Here is an 8130-nt window from a genome sequence, read left to right as displayed (position 1 = left end):
GTTTTATTGTTTTGCGTTTTACAGTACACCGTCATTATTTGAAAAGGCTCTTATAGCCGCTTTCAGTCTTTCATTTATGGTTTATAAAGAGTTAATTTAATAACACATTTTATAATGTTCTTTGAGGTGAAACTTTGCTCTTCTCTTAAATGTTATTGTTTCCTGACGTGTATTGTTATAGGAGTTTCCACAAATAAGACTATGAGACACTTTAGATGGCATGTACCTATGAAATTTGCCTCAACATCAAATGTGTAAGAACCTCAGTGGTCATGGGAACTTTCCATCTTGTCCGAACAAACAGAAAATTTCCACTGTGAAGAGTTATGTGATGTTTTTGTTTGCTCCAAATGGGTATTTGAAAGGACATTTGGGATGATAACATCTCCATTTCAGATGGAGATATTATCTCTATCTGAAATGGAGATAGTTACATCTCTATTTCAGATGTAACTGAAATAGAGTTACATCTGAAATAGCATTAAGTTTATAATTACATTTTAAGGATGAGCTAGCTCCACTGATCCAGATGTCCTTGAGGTCCTGAGGAGCCCGAGTAATGACAACTGGGAAGAGCCGGAGCATTCGAGGACAATGATGTAGGAAATAATGGAATGACTCAGTCTCAGTAGTTAGGCCATGCTTCTGAAAGGTTCCCTTAATTCTTCAGCGCGTCTTTGATGATCGGTCATTTCTCACAAAGGACCTTGTTGTTACCTAGAAAGGGATATGGCAGCTCTCAAACCATCACAGCGGTACTGGAATGTGTGCAGAGAAACCAGGAAGTTTTACAAGCCTGCTGGAATCTTAAAAACCGGAGCCAAACTGGATGTGGTTTAGCTGACTTCCTTCATAATTGCTGGTGTTGGGTTGTCAGGTTGGCGGTGATGGTGATGAGAGGAGGGGTGCAGAGCACTCTGCCAGCATTCAGCAATAGAGGCATTCAGTGACACTCGGATTCTAATGAGAGGCAGTTGCAAGAGTGTATTTGAATCTATGTGTGTTTTCACAGAAAGAGGAATATTTTTGAAGTTTCTTTAGAACAGAGTCCCTTTTATATGACAGCCTGTCAAACTTTTTGTTGAAAACAGTTGTCTTTGATTTTGTGTGCTGCTCAATCCATGTCTCTGTCCCGCGTCTCCTTCATAAAGGCTCCAACAGGCTCCATTGGGCCTGCTGCCTGTCTGGAGCCAGGACTATGAAGAGTTCAAACAGCAGAGAGGAGTGGCTCCACTCCGCCTCTGTCTCTGCCTACACTCTCTTCCTTACAACCGTGGGCCATTATTCTGCTCCTTTGTGTCTCCGTTATGGGAAAAGGGCCCACATCACTGCTGGAGAGGAACTGACACGCCATTATACTGGGTGGTGAGGAGTTAAGACACAGTGAGCCGATCTAACAAGCCACCGTAAGAGGTGGTCCAATTAGACAGGGCTGGGGAGAGGCCAATTGACAACACAACTTCCAGCTTGGCTGCGTCTCTTGTAAGGCGCCTTCCCTGCTCTGTTCCTGCACTGCAATAGTTGTGGCAGGCAGACTGTAACTCTGGGCAAAATGGAGAGAAAGGGAAGAGCCACGTAAGCAACTCTGTGCACTTCATGAGCTCAGGAATGGTATTGATTACTGTTTTCTGGAAAAGAATGAGCTTTATGAAAAAAACATAGCACCATTTCGCTTCAGTGTTCACAAAAAATACCTGGGTTCAATTTGACTATAGGAAGGCAATTAGTCAGATCTCTGTTCTAGCATGTGGCAGTACTTTGGCATCTGACAGCATAGTAACATAGGTGCAACCAAAAGCAACTCCATCCATCCCCTCCTGACACATAACAAATTTACATGAGTAATCAGAGATCTCGCTGCTATGGATGTTACTTTTTTACTTTGCAAATGAACTGTTTCTGGCAGCACAGAAAAATAAATCCTAGCCAAAGTGTCTCTTTATTTTTCTGTTTGCAGATGATGTAGTTCTGTTGGCGCCATGAAGCCATAACTTTCAATGTGTACTTTTGCAGTTATGAGCCCAGATAAGATTTAGCTCCTCGTAGCTTGAGGCAATGTTTATGCCAATCTCAGCCTCAAATGTCGAAGTTGAAGTTGTGATGCTTTGTTCATGAGTTCATGTTAGGATAGAGTGGACAATTTATAGAGAGATCAGGGCCTTCTGTGCCAGTACCAGGATATGGAGAGTCAAAAAGAACATTAAGAATTTCACTTAAACAGAACCTTTCATAACAGATTTCAGGACAAGAAATCTGATTTAGAAAACCATATCTGTGTTTTGTGGAAGGACTGAGGCTTGAAAGTCAACCCTGTTGCATCCCAGTCTTGCCAAGACTGGTGGTCAATGCACCATATTACCTCTTTGCAATGCATATTTGATGTCACTACTTTCCATTAACATTCACTAGATTGATTGCACAAACAGAACAGATTCCTTGACTTTTATAAAGAGGATTTGCTTTACAAGTGGCTACACCTGAGAATAGAACAAAATCAAAAATCCAACTCTTACGTAAGAGATATCCAACACACAAAGTTTGTGCAGCGACTCATATCGACCACTGATTTCTGTTCTGTACCCCTTTTGATTCCAGGATGCTGACTTGGTTTTTGAAGTCTCACACATTTGGGCTGTTGCTCATTTTAAAGGTTGTTAAGGATTTTAGAATATAGCTCTGAAATAAAATGCGGGAAGTAAGAGGCCAATCAATGTTTTGAATCACAATCTTCTCTGAAGATGCGGTATATGTCTTTTTAACCAGGGTTAGTTTGCAGTGTAGATTTATACCTGATAGTCTTATTTTGGTCTGGTGGTTGCTGCAGTCAAATTCCAGGTGGGAGAAAAGTTACTCCAGAAAACTATCCTGGTTCCTGGAAGCACACCTTCAGATGGTTCAGCCTTATAGCGACTATAAAGCAATGACCTGGAGAGAGCTATGTTGTAGCCTCTTACACTTGAACGGCCAACTGTTTTTAAGGCGCAACATTTTGAAACCCTGTTATTATGTCTAAGTTTCCTGCCAAAGCCTCGGAACATTCTTCTGGCTCTAGATTCTTGTCTGTTAACTTCCTCTAGCTTCTCAGGTTGTGACCAGGTTCACAATTTGCAGCAAAGGACATTACAGTCAAATCACTGAACTTATTTGCAATAGCAAACCTAACTACAATTAGTAGGTCCACTTAGCCATGTAGATCTGGTCCACTGTAAAAGCACTGTGAGGTAATAGCAACTGTGAAACAGAAGAGAGATTACACAGAGATGCCCGGAACGCTTCCTCCTCCTCTGTCTCTCATGAACAACGGCAGACCGCGGAAGTCCTCTCACCTCAGTTCAGGGTGTTAATTATGGCTCCTTGCAGCTGCCATGCTCACCGCTTACAGGGCATGCTAGCACATGCAAGCATGGAGGGGATCCACGCTCTCAGAGGGGGATTATGGGCTAATGTGGAGTGCAAGTTGGGGATACAGAGGCTTATTCTTTTAGGCACTTTTCCACTTCTGATGTGCTGAATTTAAGCCAGCAGATGATACCTGGTGTGACTGGTGAGTCAGTGCTTTGGTGTCAAACATGCTCCCAGGTGTGTGTTGTCGTTTTGCCAGCCATCAAACTTCATTTTTGGTACTTTGTTCCTAGTCTTATGCCATGTGTGGCTGCCAGAGTTGTAGTTTGCCTTTGCTTGCTGCATGAAAAACCTTTACTCTTTGCTCCAGGGCTCTAACCTGGACTAGGCCACTGAGTAAGCATTTGGGTGGCTTTTCAGAAGCCTAAAGCCGCCCCGTCCTGATGCTCCACTACAGATCCCACCCTCCCCTCTGTAATTACAGGGTGTACAGGGGCCTCTCTGACGTACGAAATGGATTTATTTTAGTGAGTTTCCATAGAGGTTAAAAGAATGCCACAGTGTGAGCGCACACACACACACACACACACACACACCCCAACATACACCCTCAGGCTCAGTTGTTGCCACCTCCTACTCAAAGTAAAAGAGCTCTGGGGTTTTCAGGGTGGCAGATTTATTAAATAGTTTAAAACATGATTTAGCATGTTTACCTTAGTGACAGTTGAGTGTAACCTAAAAATATTTACAGTATAGACTGTTAGCTGCTAATGTACGTTAGAGTTTCGCAATTTTTCCCTGTGTTTTGTGTAATTTTACTTGAGAAAATCTAAAATGTAAGCTTTATCGGACTTACTTCAACAGCGTAGCAATGGCTCAATAATCCAGTGTAGTTTAATGTCTACATTGTTATGGTTTTGCCTGACTATGGGTTTGTTTTTTTCTTTTTGCATAGTATGATGTCTTAATGCTGTGTCTCCCAGTCTATGTAATTTTACATACTGAAGCATCTCATTCTCATTAATTTTCCCAAGGTTTCCGCAACACTCCATCAAACTTATTTTATCTAATCAGAGGACTAACTGACTTTTTTTGTTGTGCCTTCTGAGTGGCTAAAAAATAGAGAAAATCTAAGACCGTTGCGCCCCCTTTTTTCTGCGGAGCCTCCTAATATGTTCCATATTGTGAGTTTAAATGGGGTGGACTCAGGAAATGCAGTCACACTGCTTTACCTTCCAAGCTTCCAGCTTGAGGTTTGGCTTGCAGGGATGGTGGTTGCGCAGACTGGGACTGATTGGGTGGTGGGAACTGGCAAAAAAATGGCTCTAAGGCCAGGCTAACTTTCTTTTCCATGGGTTTTCTTCTTCCTCCCTTCGGGAGCTAAGATGTTCATGTTAATGATCCTGTTTTGTGTTTCTTTGCTTGCAGAGGAGCCGAATCTCTTTTCAGGTTCAACGAACAAACCTTGGTTGACTCTTTTCAAAGCACCCTGTAATCACAAGCACATCACATGATATGTTCTATGTGCAGTTCAAATACCCAATGTGTAGAGATGGCACATGTCATGAAAGCCAGCCACACTGTCTACTGTGATTTTCATTAAGCTGGTGCAGATCTCAGCTCGCTGTAGCTGCTGAAGTCTGCTGGCCAGCGTGAGGCCAACTCTGAGAGTGTATATCTCTGAGAAGAGTAAAGATGAGTGAAGAGGCTCAAATTCCAGCCTACAGGTCAGGTTTCGCATTCCTGGGGCACACACCGCTGCCTGTCTCCACACTGACATGCCTGCTGAGTGTATGAGTGCCAGCAAGGGACCAGGAATGTGTGTACGTGCATGCATGTGTGTGTGAGACTGTTTTAGTTTATGTGTGTGCTTTCAAACTAATATGTGAACATGACCTGAACATCATTCAGAATACACACAGAGACTCATCAAAACATATGTAGCAATGGAGTCAATAATCTTAGCAAGGAAGATATCCTCAGTCTCATTAGTCGCAGTGAGCTTGGGAGAAAAAAAAAAAAGAAAGCAGAGACCCTTCCAACCTCATTTGAGCAAATTTGATGGTTCTGAAACACGGAGGAATCCCGAAGATGTAGCTATTAACTGCAAGCAGGCGAGGCTGCAACTTTTGGAAGCTCTACAAAACAAATTTACCTAATTTTTGTGATTGGTAAGTCCATTTTTTTGAGGAGACAACTGCAAGTCCTACTGCACACAATTGCTTTCATTAGGTAACAATAGTGTTTATTTTATGGTTCTTGTACAGGGTGTGTAAACGTACCATGGGGAAAAAGTCAATTGGATTTAAGTGATGCATTCTTTGAAGCAAATATAGACAGGGCACATTTGCTTGTTTTACCTTAATTAAATGATATATGTGTTATGACACAAGTTTCAGTTTTCATACAGTTTCAAGCTTTCATACTTGAAACTGTTCAATCAAAGTATGATTGAACAAGGCAGCTGTTTTTGAAGAAAAAAGGTCCATATTAACAAGAAAGAAATTATTACTTTTTAAAGAGTTCCTTACCTTGTCTTTTTCATCCATGTATATATGCACAAGAATAAATGTACCCAAGTATCTGTGTGTGTACATGGTGCTGATGGGTGAGAGCTGGAGCAGGATTCATTTAATGGTGCAAGGATGAGGTGGCTCCTTAAAAGAGGCTGGGAACCACTGCCCTAAAAAGCTTGCGGCAAACTTTAATTAAGTCTTTTCATATGTTTCTTTCAACAATGGCTTTCTTTTTTCCCCTCTTCAATGTGACTTGCTATTTGTAAATTACATAAAATTCCAATGAAATACATTGAAGGTTATGGATGATGAGATACTTTTGCATAAAAATGTAGATGGATTCAGTGGGTTCAAATTTCTGTCAGGCCGGATCAGTCCAGTCGCAGTAGATGAGGCAGAAGCTGGTTAGTAAGTGTTGTCGCATTTTTGGAAAATTTTCTCAGCCAGAGGACGGTGCTTTGCGAAGTCTCTTGAAAACTTTAACATGCCTTGGGGGGCTTCCCAACCAACAGAGAGCAGCCAGTACTAATACCATGTTTAATTCCTCGAGGGCTTGGCAACATGGTCTCCGTCTGAAATTCCTGGGCTTTTGATTGTATCCCATTTCAGCCGCTCTCCAGCCCCGACTACTTTACTCGTCCTGTGCCATCCCACATGAGGCTGTTTAACATCTTAATCTGCTGCTGTCTTTCATCTGGTTCCTGTTAAAGCCTTAACAGAAAGATTGTGAACGCAAACCTCTGTCAGCACCTTGCTGTATGAGAACAGGGGAGATGTGGAAAGATGGGGGAGAGCAGACCAGGAAGAGAAAGAAGGCGTGTGGAAAAAGCAGTGTCAGTTTTGGTGGAAATGTTTAGACATCTGGGAAGTTGCTTTATAGTATGTTATTTATATTTCTTTCATAGAAAAACAAATACTTATTCAATATTATATTCATTGGCAATATTATGGGGTTGTAATGATGTTCTAAGTTGTTTCTAAGTTTCTAAATCAGACTTTATTTTGAAATGATAGCAGCTGGGTCTCACTCAATATGTAGAAGCATTGGTGGTTTATTAATACTTAACATTCTTGGACAGGATACTAAAGTCAGATCCATACTCCCAAGAACTTTCAAGAACAAAGAAAATTGGTTCTTTTACTTGCAATTGCAAGGACAAAAAGTACTTTCTGACCGGCACATAGTTTACTTTACAGGAACTCAAGTGCAGAAATCTTGGGAAGTCCCTTATAGGTCCTTTCATCTTTGGGATTTCCACATTATACCTGTCACACAACACATAAGAAAAAAGTTCTGTCCAGGTGAAATCAAGAACATGCTGCAAAAACTCCCAACCCAGGGCTGCAAATGCAGAATTTTACAGCCCTGAGTGAGATAACACATTTTTCTGTTTATTCAGAGAATATAGGAACTTCTTATCCTCCCAGTTATCTAAATATCTGATTGTTCCTTGTAAAGAAAGCTCTTAAAATGTCAAAATAAAATTCTGTTTGAATGTCAATGAAAAATTACTTCTAAATGGGAATAATTTACCAAATCAAAAAACTCAAAAAAAAAAAAAAAACAGGCTTGGCATGAAATTGTGTCACTCAATAGCCACTTTGAGTCTGCAGCAGAAAAATATATTACTTGACAAAGAAAGGGCTGAGTTATTTCACTTATCTGCAAGAACAGCGTGACGCATAAATTAAGTGGGGAGAGACACAGTGACGGAACTGAAGCATGTCTGCTGGCGGCGTTTGTATCCAGTAATACACTGCTTGGTCTGTTACCAGTCAAATACCAGTTTGGTTCATTTCACTGTTCTGGAAGGTTAAGACTGGTCTACATCTTTCTTCGTACAGGTCACATTTAGGACCAGCCACTAAAACCTTTTTCTTTTCACTAAAAGAAAAAGGAGTTTATCCATGTAGGAATTTTAGTTTTTTTCCATCTGGTTTTTGATTCAAGTTCAGAAGGATCTAGTTTCGTCCATGCATGAGAAACAGCTTCTGTTCGGCAGATCGTCTCTCTCCCAGGATTCACGCTCCACAGTTGCCATGGTACAGCAAAGAGAAAAAAGGCTGGGACGCAAGGAAGTTGGGAGTGCAAAAGAAGGTGAACAGAATAACGATCCACCCTTCTCTAACTCCACCCAAAGCTGTCAAAAGAATACTTTCAATGAAGATTAAATAAGTAAAATAAGCCAAATTATATGTTGTAACAAGGATGTCATATATATATATATATATATATATATAAAGTAACAGTATAATCTTTCACAGAAATATT

This window comes from Xiphophorus couchianus, chromosome 2 (assembly GCF_001444195.1).
Source record: "Xiphophorus couchianus chromosome 2, X_couchianus-1.0, whole genome shotgun sequence".
NCBI lineage: Eukaryota > Metazoa > Chordata > Actinopteri > Cyprinodontiformes > Poeciliidae > Xiphophorus > Xiphophorus couchianus.
Note: the sequence above shows the minus strand (reverse complement) of the source record.